This window comes from Colias eurytheme, chromosome 29 (assembly GCF_061535395.1).
Source record: "Colias eurytheme isolate Ceu_HAF_F1 chromosome 29, ilColEury1 Martin Lab GWU primary, whole genome shotgun sequence".
Taxonomy (NCBI): domain Eukaryota; kingdom Metazoa; phylum Arthropoda; class Insecta; order Lepidoptera; family Pieridae; genus Colias; species Colias eurytheme.
Window position 1 is genome coordinate 4,518,392 of NC_143008.1, and position 21,181 is coordinate 4,539,572.

General features: G+C 32.7%; 1 long non-coding RNA gene across 1 annotated transcript; it reads right to left on the reverse strand.

Moving 5' to 3' along the window:
• Positions 1 to 1,198: 1,198 nt before the first annotated feature.
• Positions 1,199 to 2,558, reverse strand: LOC149896211 (uncharacterized). The gene is made up of 3 exons (XR_016458359.1): positions 2,422 to 2,558; positions 1,995 to 2,129; positions 1,199 to 1,706 (listed from the first exon to the last, which is right to left on the reverse strand). It is a non-coding gene; the product is annotated as an uncharacterized LOC149896211 (long non-coding RNA).
• Positions 2,559 to 21,181: the final 18,623 nt, after the last annotated feature.

The window sequence follows — 21,181 nt, forward strand, 5'->3', positions numbered from 1 at the left end:
GTTCATATATTTTCCTGCGCGGGTTGACAGCACTGACAGGAAAATATATGAACATGACAAGCGCCGATAAGCGCTTATAAGTTTCAAGCTTTCTTTCTGAATACGCCCTTAGGCTTAAATATTGTATTGACTTTTGTATCTTTATTTATTATAATAATATTAAAAAAAAAACTAATTTCCGAACCGAATATTCGACAGAAATATTTGTTTGTAAAAATTTATAATAGCTGCTATAATTTTAATATATATAATGTTAATGGGATCTAGTGTTGTGTAATATAAAATTGTTTATTGTAATTTATAATATATTTGCATGCTCAATTAAGAGCCTATGTAATATGTACCTACCTAACATCTTTGTAAATCTACATTCTGCAAATAAAGAAATTTGAATTTGACAAGAACACAGAATGATTTAAGAGTTCGTTAGGAAGTTTGTAAGATGGATTTGTGGGAATAGTATTCTGACGACGATGAGGAGATTATAGAATATATCAACAGACCGAGGGAGTTGTTTGAGACAGCAGACTTATTTGGAATGTATTCGGACGACATACTCTTCATTCTTCAATAATAACTTGTGGTGACATGATTGGTGTACATGAAAGCACAGCTTGTAGAATAGTGCATCGTGTTACTAAAATTACTAAAATTTCCAAGCACAACAGAAGAGCAAAATAAAACAGTGTATGATTTTTATAGAATTGCAAAGTTCCCTAGAGTAATTGGTGCATTAGATTGCACTCATGTGAGAATATTATCTCCAGGTGGTGATAACGCTGAAATATATAGAAATAGGAAAGGATATTTTTCAATAAACACCCAATGTGTAGCTGCTGCAAAGCTTATGTTTTTAGACGTTATGGCAAGGTGGCATGGATCAGCACATGATTCCAACATTTGGGATAACTGTGCATTAAAACGCAATTTTTTGCAAGGCAAATATTATGATAAATTGTTGCTAGGTGACAGTGGCCATGCCCTAACTAGCTTTATGATGACACCTCTGTCAGAAAATAATGTGAATACACGAGGAGAGACACTTTACCAAGAGTCACAAATAAAGACGAGGAATGTGGTTGAGCATTTGGTATATGGAAGAGGAGATTCCATATATTATCCAGGGGCATAAGTATTCATCTTCATAGAGTACCTGGTATAATCATAGCAACAGCTGTTTAAAAAAATAGTTAAAATAGTTTAAAAATAGTTTATTTCCTTTCTAAATTTTACACAATTTGGAGTAGTAGGTAGCTGTACTTCATAATTTAGTTATATTACGAAAAAAAACATACCCCCTGAAGAACAAGTGTTTCCTGTTATTGTGGAAGTTAGGGATGATGATGTTGCACCAGAACGGTATGGAAGAGGAAGTGCTAATTTGCAACGAAGACTATTAATAGAGGGACATTTTGCATCATTGTAAAAAAAAATAAAAACAAAAATATTATAGCTCTGATTGTTTCTTTTTTATTTCTAAATCCTTAAGTAAAAGTTCTTTTTTATACATTTGTTCATCAAATTCCTTTTTTTTTTCATTAAATTATCTAACTCTATTTCATATATTTTTTGTTTATGTTCTATTTGCATTTCCAATGATAGTTTTTGTAGTCTAACCAGCTCCAACTTCTCTTCTGACAATATTTTGAAGCTCTCATTTGCTGTCTTACTTTTCTTAGTTGCTAGTTCTTCAGTAGTATTATTTTCTGGAATAAAGAAAAGTAGTTTAATATAATCCATACTAATATTATAAATGCGAAAGTAACTCTTGTCTGTCTGTCTGTTACTCAATCACGCCTAAACTACTGAACCAATTTGCATGAAATTTGGTATGGAGATATTTTGATACCCGAGAAAGGACATAGGCTACCTTTTATTGTGAAATATGTACCACGGGCGAAGCCGGGGCGGACCACTAGTATTACTATAATAAGCAAATTGTGAATTCGCAAAAAGATATGAAACTGAATGACTTGAAATAATAATTTAGGTACCTTTTTTAAAGAGAGCAGTTGCCTTCCTTTGTCTTAAAATGTCTATCCTGCTTAAATTTTCTCTGACTTGAGATTGTGATAATGGTGTGGTATTAATGCCACTCGTAGAAGGTCCATGGTCATTGTCAGATAAATCTAAAACTAAACATATAATTAAAAAACTGCTATAAATATATATAATTATAAATTATGGTGATAATTAATTACCCGTTTGTCAGCACAGTTCCTTTCTTTTTTTATTACCTCCATCTTACTAAATTTATCTCATATTGCAATGGTGTGCTTGGAGTAGAACAACCATCATTCTCAGTAATAACTAAAAATAAATATATGAATATAATATAGGTATTTAATAAATGTACATTTTGTTACATGATTGGTTTTAAAAGCATCAAAAAGTATTTTTGTGTACTATTTAGTTACCTACCAGTATTACAATCAACCACAAATGTAGTTATGTTTTCAAGACTTTTTAAATAATCTTCTTCAATGGGTGCAATTTGTTGTGCTTCAGGAAGACTCTCTTGAAATGCTTCATGAGCGTGGCATCTCCATCATACATACTATAAAGTCCATCCATTTGTGGCTCTAAACTTTCTCACTGCATTAAGTGGGTTGTCATCATCTGAAGGAGGAGGGCCTCATAATAAGTTTAACTTGTTTACAATTGGACGATAAACTCTTTTGGATGAGAATGTGAATCTCACTTTCCGAAAGAATTAATGTCATGAACTTATGATTTTCATCAGTATTGATAGGCAGCTTACAAAACACCCATAAATGAAAAAACACAACACTACTATGATATTTTATATGTACCTGTTCCCATCACAACCTTTTGATTCATTCTTATACTTGGCTTCTTCTTTTTTCAATTCTACTTGCAAACTGACAAAGCTTTCCTGGCAGACCTCAATAGGCCTATTTATTGTGGAGGCCATTGCTTCACAGTCTTTGCCATTTTCCTCTAAGGCACTTAGAAAAGCCTGTTTTTGATCAGGATCTGTAACATAAATAGACATCTGTGTTATAAATAGCAAATACCAGCGGTACTACGGTTAATAAAAGACACACATATACAAGGGTATGGTAATCTGTGTCCAGAAAAATAAATTCATCATTTTACTAACCTTAACATTTTTGATTCTGAATGCTTTTTTTTTCAATTTGCTTTTAATGTTTCTATAACAACTTAAAAGTTTTGCGGCACTTCTTGAATCACCTTTTGTGTTGGCATTAAAAACATAGCGATTTTGACCCATGCATTTTGCTTTTCAACCTGTTTGATTTGGTAGGTCTTTATGCACTCAATAATATGGGTGCATGGTTCCATCGCTGCAATCAGCAATATCTGTTCTTCTTTTGTAAAATTAGGCCCCCGGGCCCTAGAAGAAACACTTTTGTTTGCCATGGTAATTATCACTGAACTCAAAACTAAAACAATAATATCAATAAAAAATACCACGAGAAATAGCACGAGAACACTTCACAAATCACAACAAACTTTGTGTGACTTGACACTTGACTTCATGTGACAGTTGAAAGCTCGTCGGTCCATTTCACGATTTTTTTTTTAAGAAATGCAACCATTTTGCTCTAAGTCAAGTGTACAACGCACGAAAACGTAAAAAGGAATGCAAGAAACTGCTTTACAGTTTACCGACTCCCTAACTACGATTAGTTAAATTACCATCCAAACGGACATGGCCTTTTTAATTGTATTTAGGCTAAACATATTTAGCAAGATAAACGCATTTAACTAAATTCTGTTTAGACCAAATGTTGCGCAAGCCGCCCTTAGTGTTTATGCAGAAGCAAATTGCTATAGTCGGTGTTATTAAATTGAGTTCATAGTGTTCATACTGTAATGTCCTCAAAAGAGGGAGATTTGTATCATCAGCTTCATTCTTCTTGGCCTATAAAGGCTCTCATACTGACTTGCCAGCGCAAGTGTGTCAAAAAATGCCAACGCCATTTGGAAAACGGCTAAAGAAAAACTAAAAAAAAAATGTTGTGTGGTTTTATGAAACCACGGTAAAAGTGAAACTGTTCGAACGGTTCCGAACACTGCTTTGTGTAGCGCATGTCGCGTGACGGTCGGCTGCCGAGTAGGTATACCTACTCGGCAGCCGCGATACACGCGACATGCGCTACACAGACCAAAAAGTGAAGAGACGATGTAATAAAAGTTTCACTTTAATAAAGAGAAGCTTATAAAACATATAAATTATGTTATACGAGGGTTGAAGGTGAAGGCCACGAAGAAGAACGCAACAATGCTTGCAACAACAATTATTTTACACAGGTAAGTTTACTGCTAAAATGTCTGTCCCAGACCATTGTGAAACTAGAGTACGGCCACAGGCCACAGCGCCTTGCTGCTAGAAGGGCGAATGAGCTTCTCTGCATTGTGCGTCGTCATGAAACATCGTCTGAGGAGGCTGACTGGCTTGACGAAGACGAAGTTGATGCAAGTGGCTTAACAATTCCAGAACCGTCTTCGTCTGCACTCCAGATGCCAGTGATGAAAGAATCTGAGTGGCTAGCAAACCCATGGACAGAGGAGCAGTAATTTCAATCGAATTCTTTTTATAGACCTACTTAGATACTTGGTTAATAGTTGATTATTTTTGAATTTTGTTAAAAATACAATTTTATTTCGAGTAAAATGTTTAATTTCAGTCAGTTCGGTTTCCATTTATAATTGCATTGTCAAAGATTAAAATAAAAATGTTATTTTATTTTAAGAGTTTATTAGTAAAAAAAGCGAAAACAGGAGAATGAAGGATGAAAACAATTGTGTGCAAAGCCAAAAATTTATAAAAAATAAACAAAATACGCAGGTGTTGCGGATTAAAAACCTCTTGTTTTATTACTATTTATTACTGTAAAGACAATTATAACTAGGGATGGCGATCTGAGATCGATTAATCGTAGAATCGACTTTTCGAGCAGAAAATATCGATTTTTTAAATCGATATGAAGTACTGTGTCGATTCACTGAATCGATATAATATCACCCTTGAAAATCGACATTCGATTTTTTCTGTTTTGGTATAAACCATACAATTATTTGCATTTAGTTGAATGTGCCTGAATTATAAGAGTGCTGCCGGTTAAATAGTTAACTACTCATAAACTCGCGAGATGGCTGTATGTTTAGTATCCTTTACTCGCCTCTCTTTAATAAAAAAGTTACGTTTGTAGTCGTATGAAGTATGATCCTGTACTTTACTGGCAAGAACAAAAGAGTTCCATTTATCATCACGTTCACCCAATCGCCATGATGTATATGAGTATCGTTGGATCATCCGTTCCTTGTGAGCGCCTGTTTTCAATTGCTGGAAACAGGAAACATCGCAAGTGATGAGCGTAACCGCTTGGATCCCAAAAGGCTTGACAGACTGTTGTTTTTAAAAAGTTTTGATATTGAGCATTGGGAACTATAGTTCCCAGTTATAATTTTTAACTCTTACCTTATTTTTTACTTTTTTGCAATCAATAAAAACATTCAGTTTAAATAAATACTTATTTTTTTTATAGTTGACCTTATAGTTTGATACGGTAATAAAAATAATTGTTATTTTTGAATTCCCTGATTTTATTGATAAGATATCGTTAATTGCAATATTAATCTTGTTTTTAGTAAAATTGATACAAATTTACATTGTAAATGCAAACTTGAAAAAAAGATCGATTTTTTAAGAATCGATTTTGTAGGCCTCGATTTTTTCGTGAATCGATTCATTAGACTACGATTCGAATCGATTTAAAAATCGATCTTTTTCGTAAAGAATCGCCATCCCTTATTATAACTATACCAGGATAAAATCTGTAACATACTTTTCTGCGACTTTAGTTTAAAAATGGTCACTTGAATGTTACGTAACGTTTAGAGAGTGGGAGGGGGAGTACAGAAAAACGTTATGGTGCGTTACAAGGGGGAGGGGGGGGTCAAAAATCTACAAAAATTGCGGTAATACTTGAACGCTCTCTTATTCACCTGATAATCAGCAACAAAGAATTAAGATGAGATCATAGTGAGTACAAATATTAAGTAACCTTGATATAATGAAGTTTGAAAAACCAGTATCGGGTCTATAAAATGAAATATTATTTAAAGTTGTTTTGAATAGGTATTAAAGGTGACAGTAGAGTAGTTTCCAATTCCCCTATTCATAATTACCCGGTTTGACCCTCAAATAAAACGCAATCAGTTTCAGTGACAAAGAACGACTAATTTATTCAAACACATCACAGACACAATAGACCACAGTAATACATTTTGACATAACTGTCACTAGATGGCGTTACTTGTACCATTTCTATATTTTGATACTTTCAACACTCCCACTCAAAATATATAAAATTACAAACAAAACAAAAGTAATTCATATTTCAACAATACCTAGGTCCTAGAGTATTTAAATGTTTGTAATGTTAAATAGGGCCTAAGCTCTTTGTGAGAAAATCTGCTGGCATATGGCTATTTATTATTTATGTCATATAATATTATATAATAACTAGCGATCTGCCCCGGCTTCGCCCGTGGTACATATTTACGTTTTCTCTACATAAAAACCACCCTCGTACTTCAAGGAATATAATAAAAAAAGAATTATCGAAATCGGTTCAGCCGTTCTCGAGTTATGCGCTTACCAACACATTTTGCGATTCATTTTTATATATAAGAAGAAGATTGTACATCAGAATAAATAATTTATTTATTGTGATGTACATATATTCAATACTTACAATGTTTTCTTTATCATTTCTCTACAATAATGATATCTGACATCTATATGCTTCGTTTTATTATGAAAAACTGGGTTAGATAACAATTTCTGAGCACTCATACTATCATTGAATACAGTAATAGTAATTTCATTTTTTCAATTTTTGGGTAATTTCATTCTGAAAATTCCTTAAGTAAACTGCCTCTTAACATGTTTCTGAGATTGATACATATTCAGCCTCTGTGCTAGATAAACCAATACATTTTGACTGTTGACTGACCGTTTGGTTTGGTTGGTAGTGGCCTTGCCTTCCAAGCCAGAGGTCGTGGGTTCGATTCCCACCCGGGGCAAATATTTGTGTAATGAACATGCTCTGTCTGGGTGTTAATTATCTATATAAGTATTTATTTAAAATTATTTACATATTATGTATGTTTATCAGCCATCTGGTTTCCATAACACAAGCGAAAGCATCGTGCCGTGTGTGAAAATTGTCCTGAAATATTTAGTATAAAATATTTATTTATTTATTATTATATTTGTTTACTACAGCTCCAAGATATTACTGCTCCTGACCAAACAAAACAATACCCAGAATATCCTATCATTGATATCATTACTCCAGTCTGCATCTACATAACCTACAATGTTATTATTGTTGCCTTTACAATATTTTAAGCCTAAATCTTTTGTTTTCTGTCAATATCTTAACACTCTCTTTGCATACTGCCAATGTTCTTCAGTATTACAATTATTAAATTGGCTTAAATAAGGCACATGCTATTTCGGGTCGTGTAAGAACAACTAAATACATTAAGCTCCCAACAAGGATTTTGGCTACAACTACTAGTAGTCTCTTTTTTTTCTTCATTTTAAATTAACCTCCATAGGGGTATTTACTGGCTTACAATCAGTCATACAAAATTTTGACAATAATTTATCTATACATTTCTTCTGATTTAATGAAACAGTACCTTTTTCCTTATTTAAACAAGTCTTTTAAAAACTGGAAATTTTTACTTAACATGGTTTTAAGGTTTTATATTTTTGGTTTAATGACAATCACCAGGCGGGATTCGAACCCGCATCCTTTCGCGCCAAACCGGTGATCGATGGAGATGCCTCCAGCATGCATGATGCAGCCATGAATGTGTGACCAGTTTCCAAGTAGCGTTAAGTAATAGCTTCAAAGTTAACTTTTGTAGAATTTACCAAATATACCAAATAAGAGTACAAAGTCCAATTTTTATTTTGTGCTGCACAGTTATCTAGTGACAAAATTATGTGCTTAAGGTCTCTATTTTGCATAAAAAGGCCCTGAAGCTTATCTGAAGATCTTCTTTTTTTCTTCCAGATAATCCTTCATGCCATAAAGCTGCAAAAGTTAGACCTAATTCATGTATATGTTTGTCGCCAATTGGTACAAAACTTTGGTTAAAAACAATAAGTCGCGGGCAAAACATCACACTTGAACTCTTCGATGCGGGGTAACATTATTATTTTTTCTAGATGTACGGCAAAAATTAGAGTGTCATTTTTCTTCTGTGTTTGATTATCAGCATCATTTTTATATTTTTGACGAGCTAATATATATCTTTCATGGTGTGCTTCGTAGTCTTTACAATCTTTGCAACTTCTATTCCTAATCATTTCTCGGCGAGGGTTATGTATAATAAATTTTTCACATAACTCACACTCTTCTTGCCCTAATTTAGTAAATGAGATATTAAGTTCTTTTACAAGTTTTCTGTAAAATCCATAAGATACTTTCATTTCAAGATCGGTTTCACAGTAATGGACATACATTTATTTTTATTTTATTTTTTATTTTATTTTATTAGTTTCCAAACAGCTTATACAACAATATAACAAACAAATTATTCAAGTACAATTAATAACGTTCTATGTATAAGCCTATTCTATGGATACACAAATGTTTAGAGTGTGAAAAATGTAAAAACAATTAAAAATACTGTTACCACAACAATAAAAAAAAAAATACAATAAAAGATATACTTAGGCTAACAAGATTCGACATAAATCCGTATGCTTCAGGTGCTACGCAGAGCAGTAAGTACTAGGCGACGAAAACTGGCTAGACTATTTGAAAAAATGTCAATAGTGTTATCTTTATTAACTACTAGTGGTCCGCCCCGGCTTCGCCCGTGGTACATATTTCGCAATAAAAGGTAGCCTATGTCCTTTCTCGGGTATCAAAATATCTCCATACCAAATTTCATGCAAATTGGTTCAGTAGTTTAGGCGTGATTGAGTAACAGACAGACAGACAGAGTTACTTTCGCATTTATAATATTAGTATGGATTTCGTTATATAGTCGGCATAACCTATATACTGGGTTATTATAAGAAATATATTAAGCGAGTGGCGGGTATATAGAAGGGTTTAGCGTTCCGAGTGACACGAGCGTTACAATATAAAGAGAATTTACAAAGCATATCGGTGTGAATTAGGTTATTGATAATTTTATACATATAAGTTTAATCAATGAATTTACGTCGCATTTCAAGTGAATCCAAATTGAAATATTTAAGTCGAATGTCATAGGTGGGCAAGGATCTTCTAAGGTGTTCACGATTGCATAGAGAACGTAAAAATCGTTTTTGTGCCGATTCGAGCTTGTCGATATGTGTTTTGTAGAATGGAGACCACACTGAGGAGCCATTATACGTATATTAAGGTCTGAAGGCAAATACTTTTTATTAGGGGCGTGTTCACGTCTATAGTGAGATACTGCGGGATTAAATGAGATTATATGTTCCATGATTTTAACAGAATCTAGTTTTTGAGGATTTATTTATTTATTTATTTATATGATTTTCCAACTAAGGATACAGTCTATACTATTTTACATAGCTTACAATTAAATACAATATGGTCTACTGCACCTTCAATAACAGGAAAATACAACATTATAGTAAGTTAAATTCAATATGTCAATTTACTGAAAATAAAATATAATTTTAAACTAATTTTTTTATATAATAATAATTTTAAATTTTAATATACTTAATAATATTTTGAACGTCAAAGCGCTTAAATATTTTATTCTAATTAAATTCATTATAATTCATTCAAACTTTATACATAAAATACATTTAATAAGAAGATAATAGAAAATATTTTTATCGCTCATTACAGATTTTGAGGATTAACGATTTAAATTTTGTTAATGATTGACCGAAGATGTCTATGTCTCCCGAGATGCTCGTGAGCTTATTATACTCGTGGGAGAGTCTCACTATTCCGGTTGCGTCCACGTCCATCGATCGAGAGGTTGTGGATATAATTCGGGCTAATAATCAAGAGCGTTTCTTACGGACTTACACTTATTTTGGTTATAGCCTAGTGTAGTCAGGAAAAAAGTTTTTCAAACTGAAGTTTTCTCGCCGTTTTCATTTACCAAAAAATATGTTATAGTCTTCGATCGTGTTTAATGTTTACCTTCATTGTCATCGTTTTCTTTGTTTTTAGGTCTAGCTTGTTTTGATGGTATGACATAAAAAAATGTATTTCTGTTCTGTCCATGACATTTTCCAAAAGTTTTCATTCATTTTTTTGCGAATTTCATATGGAAAACGTCCTAAGCACTTTTTTGCAGATGTTTTCACGACAACCAGGTTTTACAAAATATTTGGTGCTTATTTTTTCTTCATTCTTTCGCTCTTTTAAGCTAATGTTATATGTTTTCCGCTTCCTTATACATATTGCATTTTTTCGTTATTTGTTCTTCGTTTGCTTCTGGGTCTGTCGATTCTTCCGGTGATACCTGTCGATTCTTCTGGATCGTTGTGTGCCGAATTATTTTTGAAATACTTTTAGATGTGGAGATTTATTTTAACCTACTTTTACAATATAACAGTACAGTAGTAATGGACGGACATAGACATATTGTTTCAAGATGGACTGTTGCCAACTTAATAAATATTACATTGTCTATTATAGACTAATGCCAAAACCCCCCTTCAATGTAATATTAATTACTCTCAACTAAAAGTTACTCTCTTAAGTTACACATACTAATATTAACAAATTGTAATAATAACAAAGCATTTATAGGCTTAGTCAAGGCATCTGCCAACTGATCCTCAGTCTTAACATATCTAACAACAATCTTACCTTCATTAATTAACTCTCTAACATAATGGTAACGTATATCAATATGTTTTAGTCTTTTAATAAATTCAGTACTGGCTACCTTAATAGCGGACTGATTGTCACACATAATAGTAACAGGACACATATTTACATTAGAAAAAAAATCTTTCAATGTGTTTATTAGCCTGCAGGCTGCACTTTAAGAGCTTGAATGCTTATCCCACAATAAAAAAAATATTCCTAAAATATAACACCTGTTTGCCTAGCTCTGCCCCTGTGGAGCGACTCTTCTCCTTTGGGGGCATGATCATGAGGCCTCATCGAAGGAAGATGAGCGACAGTATGTTTGAGGAATTAGTTTTACTCAAATCTCAACTAAAACATAATGATTAAGTGATTAAGACTTAATGTTTGTTAATACACTTAATGTAGTTAAGTATACCTGACGAAAAAACGACTTACTGTTGAGTTTCTTTCGGCTTTCTTCTCAACAGCGGTCTCCTCTTGGGAAAGCTGGTAGATTCAGACATGTAAAAGTGCCTTTGTGGCCTATTTGCAGAATAAAGTTCATTATTTCATTATTTCATCATTATGATTTATCCATATTTTGTCTAAATTGTTTTTTCGAATAAATAAACTTAAGTTCAATTAAATGTTTTTTCCTTACAAAAGTATTTTATCTTTAAAAAGTATTTTAAAGATAGGTATTTTGTATCTTGTATTTCAAATACCTTTTAAGAAAACTACTTTTATCTGTATCTGAAATACTTTTCTGTAAAGTATCTTACATCTTCTATTTCAGATACTTTGTATGGCTGCAGGCTGCAGCTGCATTTATTCAAACACATCACAGACACAATAGACCACAGTAATACATTTAGACACAACTGTCACTAGATGGCGTTACTTGCACCATTTCTATATTTTGATACTTTCAAGCAGGGATGTTAGGGAGCTCCCTAACCGTAACCGAAACTACCGGATATCCGATATAAAAAAATATCCGTAACCCTAACCGAATCCGAAATAAAAGTTTCGTATAATGTCGGATAGGGGAGGAGCTTAATTGAGACAAGTTATGACTTGTTGTTTTGATCGGCCGGGCGCAGCCGACACACAAGCCGTGCGCATTGTTTGTTTTCTTCTGTAATTAACTAACTTGTGACTTGTGAGCAATTTTATATTAAAAATATATACCATAGCTACTTATCTAGATTCAAGATACAAGCTCAAGTTTTTCACTGAAATTACAAAGGAACAAGTACAGACAGAGATTCTAAGTATCCTTGGGTGTTCAAATACTTCTCATGATGATGGTCCGTATCCGTAACCGTATCCAGTATAATAATCATTCCTATATCCGTGTCCAATCCGTATCCGAAACTTCATATATCCTTAACATCCCTGCTTTCAAGTTGAAAGTTTCAACAGACCCTACCTACATTATGGAAAAAAATATATTTTCTGAAAATTCTCTTGAAGCATAGCTAATATAAATCTACATTTGAATGCACCAGCTACATAATAATGTAATTCTTATCACTTCACTACATAGTATCAATATCAAAGTCGCTTTCTCTATCCCTATTTCCCTATGTCCCTTTGTATGCTTAAATCTTTAAAACTACGCAACGGATTTTGATGCGGTTTTTTAATAGATAGAGTGATTCAAGAGGAAGGTTTTAGTATATAATTTATTAGGTTTTAGACAAAGCGGGCGAAGCAGCGGGCGATCAAATGGCAAATGTTGTTCTGCCTTACTCTTGTCACTAAAGGGTATGAATATGATGTAAGAATAGATATTGTCCGATTCTCAGACTTCCCAGTATGCACACATAATTTCATGAGAATCAGTCTAGCCATTTTAGAGGAGATTAACTTCAAACACTGCGACCGAAGAACTTTATACATTAAGACATTGCTCAGACTTATATTTGAATTCATTTTGAGAAATAAATTTCTTTCCAGATTCAACAATAAATTAGGTATACCCGGAGTACTTGGGTACATTGATTGTACCCAAGCAGCGATCATCAGACCGGTACAACATGAGGAACGTTATTAGTAACTAGCTGCTCCGCGCGGTTTCACCCCCGTGGCTCCACCCCTGTTGGTCGTAGCGTGATGATATATAGCCTATAACCTTCCTCAACAAATGGGCTATCTAACACCGAAAGAATTTTTCAAATCGGACCAGTAGTTCCCGAGATTAGCGCGTTCAAACAAACAAACAAACTCTTCAGCTTTATAATATTAGTATAGATTACTGTAGGAATCATTATCATGCTCTAAGAGGAGGCTCCCTAACATAATTTCTGACACTGAGAGACCGGTTAGACCGCTACGGTGCTAGACGCTAACACAGCCGTAATAAAGTTGAATATCGCGTGCGCTCTTTGAGCGCGATCGAGCTCGAAACCTCGTAAGTCTCAATTCTTATTTCGTTTATAACTAAAGTAATAATTGAGCTAGAGAAAAAATATCTTGGGATTTGATAGTAAATCTTTAAAATTTACAATGGCAACATTTTTTTGTTGGTCTGACAACATTTGAATAGTATGAAGTTAGCAATTTATGTCAATAAGTGAGTTCAAAGTGCAACGGTTGTATGTATGTCTTTTGTGCTCTTATTAACTTCTCTCTAGTTATTATTTAAATTGTGTTTTTGATTGTGAAATAACTTTATTCAACGGTGAAGTGTATCCAGAATAAATTGAAAAGGTAAGTTTTACTGATTAGTTTGATTTTTATTGGTAAATTAGTAAAATAATTGCACCCATAAATATTTATGATTAAGAGGTGAATAGAGACGACTGAGGGGTGAATAGAAACGCCATATGAGGTGAATAGAAACGGCAAAGGGGTAAATAGGAACGAGAAAGGGTTTAATAGAAACGCGAAAGGGGTTTTTAGAAACGCTTTTGATAGGGTTGGCACTTTATGCAGGTTGTTGAGTTTTAACTTTATTACCTAAGTACCTACATTTTTAAAAAGTTGATTTTTTAATATTTAATAATTAATTTTGTGTACGCAGGTATAGTTGCGAGCAATATGCCACGCAACTACAAACCAGACCCTCGGGGTAAGAAATATATAAAATATGACCTCAACTTAATACAACAGGCTGTTAATGAATATTCTGCGAGTAATTGTTCTCTTGATACTATCTCAAAGAAATATAATATACACAGATCTGTTTTATACAGACACTGCACAAGAAATATGAAAAGTCAAGGAGGTCAAACTGTTTTATCCAAAGAAACTGAAGAAGAATTTATTAAATATATAAATATATGTGCTGACTGGGGCTATCCTTTGGAGGCGTATGATTTAAGAGTACTTGTTAAGGTCTATCTTGATAAATTAGGTGTGAATGTAAAGAGATTTAAAAATAATATGCCTGGACCAGATTTTGTCTCCTCTTTTCTGAAAAGGCACAAAGATGCAATTTCTCAGAGATTATCGCAAAATATAAAGCGAAATCGGGCTGCTGTTTCCCCTGAAATAATAAAAAAATACTTTGAAGAATTAGAAATTTCATTATCAGGCGTACCTATGTGCAATATTATAAATTACGACGAGACGAATCTTTCCGATGATCCTGGGCGGAAGAAAATAATTACAAAAAAAGGCGTGAAATATCCAGAGCGGGTGATTAACCACTCGAAGTCTGCCGTTTCTATAATGATTGCGTGCACAGCTGAGGGAGAATTACTGCCTCCTTATGTTGTCTATAAAGCACAACATTTGTATGACACTTGGACCGTTAAGGGGCCAAAAGGGACTCGTTACAATAGATCACAGTCAGGTTGGTTTGATGGAACCATTTTTGAAGACTGGATTAAATCGATAATCATACCCTATTTTCAAGGAGTACCCGGAAAAAAAATATTGATCGGTGATAATTTATCGTCGCACCTTTCATTAGATCTAATTAAACTGTGTCATGAAGAAAACATAAGTTTCGTATTCTTGCCAGCTAATTCTACCCACATGACACAGCCATTGGATGTGGCCTTTTTCAGGCCTATGAAAATAGCTTGGCGAAATATTTTGTATCAATGGAAAAAAGCCGATGGTCGCCAACAAGCATCGGTTCCAAAAGGATGTTTTCCACGTCTACTATCCATGCTTTTAGACGCCCTAAAACACAATGCTAAAGAAAATATTTTATCAGGATTTAAAAAAGCTGGAATAAATCCACTGGACCCTACACAAGTATTGAAAAGATTACCTGAATATGACAGAGTTAGCCATCAAACAGAAACTATCAATGAATCTGTTCTAACAATACTAAAAGAAATGAGATATGGAACCATAAATGTCACTGAACCTAAAAGAAAAAGAAAAATTGAAGTAGAACCTGGAAAGAGCGTTAGTCTTGAAGAAAGTTATGCTGAAACAGAAATCGAGAACCAAGAGAAAAAAAATAAGAAGACAAATAAAGAAAGTAAAGAAAAAGGAAAGGGAATTGGAAAGAAATAAAAAAAAAACACATACAAATGTAATAGATGAAACGAAATCTCTCGCCGCTTACGATCATGAAATTCATTTACCCTCTGAAACAGCCTTATTACCACAGTCTTTGAGTACATGTGAGGCTAATGATTACTTAGATATAGAAAAGGTACCAATTATTTTTGGTGATGATGTTATTATTGATCATTTTGAAACGATTGACAATTTAAATGTCAGTTCTGATGCCATGATTTCAAGTAATGAAATAAAAAGCAATAAAAAAATTGAAATTTTATCTGATATTTCAGTAACAGATCCTAAACAATTTGCAAAAATATTATATGATAGTAAAATGAAAAGAAAACAACAAAAACATCGAAATTATTACAGAAATGACGAGGAAATATTATCCGAATTAATGTCTGATACTGTTTAAAAAAATATTCGTATTAAAAAAAGGGAGTTTGTGATAAGAGCCATTTAAGTATAACATTCCAGAATTATTTATGTTGACATCCTAAAATTTTTAATAAATACTCACTTTGTGTAGATACATAACTGATTATTGCACTGTTTTGTTGATTATTGTCAGAAGATTATTATGTTTCAGACTGTGTTGTAATATAGTTTACATACGCTTAATAATTATTAATTAAGCATAATTGTTTTGTAGTCATTTCTTAGGCTAAAATTATTTTTGAACTGATTATTCTGTTTTGAATAGAATAGAAATAGAATAGAAAACACTTTATTGTACAATGCACACAAAAACAAAATTTACAAAAAAACGATATTTAACTTAAAATAAATGTACAATTTGGCGGCCTTATCGCTTAAAAGCGATTTCTTCCAGGCAACCTTGGGGTATAGGAAAAATAAATCAGTAAAAAGGTAGATAGTGCATAAATACATACATTATACAAGAAACTGTAATTATACATAGATTACATATACTAAAGAATCAAATAATATTATACAAAAACAAATGAGAAATGAGCAGTATAGGAACACAAATATTAGAAGAGAGGAAAATAAATTTACATAAATAGATAACTAAATCAGCAAAGAACATAGACAAACAGCATTAGAGAGATAGATAGTAGTTCTTAACAAGAGTTTTAAAACTATATAAAGATTGGGCTTGCCTGATCGTTGTCGGGAGAGAGTTCCACAATCTTACGGCTTGTACGGTAAAAGAGCAATCGTAGAATTTGGAAGTGTGAACAGGCATACAAAGCGTAAGATTGTCGGAGGAACGGAGATTGAGTTCATGAGAAGACCCCATAAACACAAATCTTTTTTTCAAGTAGGAAGGAGTTCTAGGATCAAAAAGGATGGAGTATAATAAGGAAAGGATATGCATATTCCGGCGAAGACGGATAGGAAGCCATCTGAGCTGTGAGCGGAAATCGGAGATATGGTCGAATTTACGTAAACCAAAGATAAATCTAATTGCAAAATTTTGAAGACGTTCCAATTTGTTAAGGTGCTCCTCAGTAAGGTCTAAATAGCTTGCATCAGCGTAGTCAAGGATAGAAAGAAGCAAAGACTGCGCGAGCAAAATTTTCGTGGGTTTTGGTAAAAAATTGCGCAGTCGTCTTAACATCGAACCAACCCCAAAGATCTTACGGCTTACCTGTTGTACGTGTTCTGTCCACGATAGAGTTTGGTCAAACCATATGCCGAGATTTTTAACCGTTTTGTTGATTATTGTCAGAAGATTATTATGTTTCAGACTGTGTTGTAATATAGTTTACATACGCTTAATAATTATTAATTAAGCTTAATTGTTTTGTAGTCTTATTTCTAAGGCTAAAATTATTTTTGAACTGATTATTCTGTTTTGTTGATTATTGTCAGAAGATTATTATGTTTCAGACTGTGTTGTAATATAGTTTACATACGCTTAATAATTATTAATTAAGCTTAATTGTTTTGTAGTCTTATTTCTAAGGCTAAAATTATTTTTGAACTGATTATTCTGTTTTGTTGATTATTGTCAGAAGATTATTATGTTTCAGACTGTGTTGTAATATAGTTTACATACGCTTAATAATTATTAATTAAGCTTAATTGTTTTGTAGTCTTATTTCTAAGGCTAAAATTATTTTTGAACTGATTATTCTGTTTTGTTCATTATTGTCAGAAGATTATTATGTTTCAGAATTCAGATTGAGTAATGAGTAGGTAATATAATTTTATTACGAATAATTATTAATTAAGCTTATTTTTTTTGGTGATCTCAATTCTAAGGTTAAGTAGGTACCATTATTTTTGAACAGATTTTTTAATATGCATTGTTATTGGTTCGGATTATTTTATTTTTAATATTAATAAAAAGGTTTTCTAATATATTATGTACACTCTTTTATTTCATTATCTCTGTGACGTCACTACCACTATATAAAATATTTTGACAACCCTTATCATTTTTCTCTATTAACCCCATATGTCGTATCTATTGACCCCGTATTCCGGGAAAATAGAAATTGACCAGGTTTTTGTCTTTTTCTCCTAAGTAGATAATAATTTGGCATTAAAATTGTAATTAGCTTGTAAAATAGCAAAGGACTCCCACAATGAAAGCAGCTTTATTACCCGAAACTTACAATGTATATTTTTAAAGTCGGTTTGAAAGTCTAGATTGTTTCTATTTACCCCGTTTTACGGTACTAAAGTTCCATTTTGATTGTATGTGTGACTGCTTCCGAATATTAATGCAAATTCACATAAAATTTAGGGAGCCTCCTCTTAAATGTTCAATTAGTAAGTACAATAAAAAAACATTTATTAATCGAAAAATCTTTATTCAGTCCTTTTCTTTACTTACAAACTAAATAATTTTTCCAGCAGTTTGATAAAATTTAAATAATAGTAATAATATAATCAAGTCATTTTTTACTTATCAACAAATTATTAAAACTTTCATTATTTTTATAATCACAGCCACTTAAAAGTATTTACAGATTAAAAAATACTCCAATACATAATTAAATAACATGTAAAGGTAACAAATCACATAAGCTTTGTTTTTAAAATAAATATTTTTAACAATAAAATGAATAGCATTCAACGGTAGCTGAATATTTTAAAATAAAATAAAAAATAATTTAAATAATATATGTGGGGTGATAAGATGAATGATTAATTTGTTTCTGAACGTGTGTAAGATTAGTTTCTGAACGATGATTAGAATGGAAGAACGATAGACTATGAGAGAATGTGAAGTAGAGAGCGAATGAGGAATGACCTTTCTCTTTCATTGGGATCGTGGGTGAAGCCGGCTGTTTCTCTATTAAAGAATTTTCTAAAAATTAAGATTGTGGTCTGAAAATAAATCTCAAGAAGTTGAAAATGAAAAACAATCTTGGGGGCTCGTCCAATTAAAAGAGAAAGACGATCGGCGGGAAAGTAAGGTTATCTCACCGGGCGAGGCGGCGCGGCGTGGTACAACTTTTCATGCTAATAAGACGACGACGACTAATAAGACGTATTCCAATAAGACGACAACTATAAAAAAGACGCAAAGATGGGATAAAAGGATAAGAGAAACAGCAGCAGTTTTAATATTAAAGAAAAGATTTTAAACAAAATGGCGACATACAGCAGCAACAGAACACACTATTCATGACGGCGGACCTTATACCGAAATTTACCGGACAAGAAACTAATTACACTGTACAAAAGTGGATACAAGATATCGAGGATAATGGATTAACATTTCAATGGGCACCATTACAACTTCTTGTTGCCAGGCGATCACTAAGCGGGACGGCGCTTCTTTGGCTTAAATCGGAGAGACCATTCAAGACATGGCAAAAGCTGGCGGAAGAAATATTAAAGGAATTTCAATCCACGTGGGATACAAAAACGTTACAAGAATAATTAATGAGTGCGAGAACAACTAACAAAACTGGTTTACACGTACTTGTCAACTTAATTTTTAACAAATGCGTGTAAAAACAACCAATTTAGTAAATTTTAACTTGCAACTTTTACTAAATTGACTGTTCACTCAATTGATTTGTATAAGATTATGGATCCACATGACACCTTTGAGTCAGAAAATAGCACCCGTCTATAGAAAATGGTAACCATATAGAAAATATTTTTGTGATACTTTCTGTGTAAATAGGCAATATCTAAGCAAGCAATAATTTGTTTAAATTATTTTGTAGATCAGCATGTCAATTTTCTATCTTGGAGTATAACCACAGAATACATAATAGTAGCTTTATGCTTTAACATTTTATTAATAAAAAGTAATTTGAAACGATAAAACTTTAAATTAAAATGGGACGGTGTTAGCTTCCCCAGTTTAAGGGTGCGTATAAAGCAAAATTACCAATCTTCTATTATTTTTGGTTTTATCTGCGATAAACCACTTTTATCGTGACAAAACCAAACATTTATCTCGAGAAAAAAAGAGCGCCAAAAGTGGTTTATCGCAGATAAAACCAAAACTAAAAGTAATTACACAAAATGCTCTGACAAATATCTTGCAAATGTTTTATTTTAATTGTTTATGAAAAAAAATCAAATAAGTATTACCATGTCAAGTAGAAAACGTAAAAGTGTGAAAATTAGAGCTAACTTGGTGATTTTTTTTTATCGAGTATATTTTAATATTTTATGTTTTTGATTAAACAGAATCGTTGAACATATCATCTAGTTTGATATATATTTTATTTTTAGATTTGGTCTTGAATATTACACGTATCATCTAATAGAAGATTGGTAATTTTGCTTTATACGCACCCTTAAGTCGTGGCAGGTATCAACGACCCATGTCGGCAATGGCAGAAACGTAACTTTTTGTTTTAAATTTCTTTTATGTTATTGTATCACACTAACACAAGTGGTTTTATGGACCAGTTTAAATCTAAGCTATGAGTCTTCATAAAAATCTATTAGCGACTAAACTTTTTTGTCAAGTGTTTATTTTTTAGCGTTGTCAATTTATACAAAGTTATGATATTTTTCGAGGATCGGTATCGAATAGTTACAGTAGTAAATCATTGTTTTTTTGTTTAAACAATATGCATTTGTTCATATTTTGTATGACATTAATCAATTATAATCTATTTTATAGTCTGATGGTCAAATGAATTAAAATAACCATTTTATGGGTCGGTAATACAATTTAGGTATATACTTACATACTTTATTACCGACCCATGTGGGTCGGCAATAGCAACTATAGGAAGCTATTACCGATCGAATATATATTGTTTAGTTTCTCATCTACTTTTATGACATAATAGGTGCCTATTAAAAATGCTTCTTCATGGTTAAAACTAGGGATGTAACGATACATGATTTTGCCGATACGATACCGATACCGATATTTGTAGTAATGTATCGGCGATACCGATACCGATACCGATATCGATGGCTTGGTAGAAAAATAAATAGTGAATTATGCATAAAAAGTTACCAACATTTAACAGAGACAACTGTTAATCGTATTCTTTTAAATAAAAATGCCAAATCAAAAAACAACAAAACCATTTATTTTAGTATTATTATTTTACGAAGTCAGTTAAACTTTAAGTAATACACATACAATCAGTACCTAATAAAAGTTTACTATATTGGTAGAGTTTTTTCAGAAAACAAAGTGCGCACGCGCGGGCGGCCTCCCGCATCGTTCATTGGGCGCGGATTTTTGAATTATTTGATATCAAAAAAATTGGTTGTTTGTAAAGTTGAAAAAAGGTTTACTATCGAGATGTTTACGTGATAACATAATGCAGTGGCAGCGCTCGAGATGAAACGGGAGATCGGTCCGTCTCTCTCTCGTTATACCTGCGATCGCGCTCGTGAGGTTTTGGTGTGACACAAGTTTATGAACATGTCACCCGACTAAAACGATT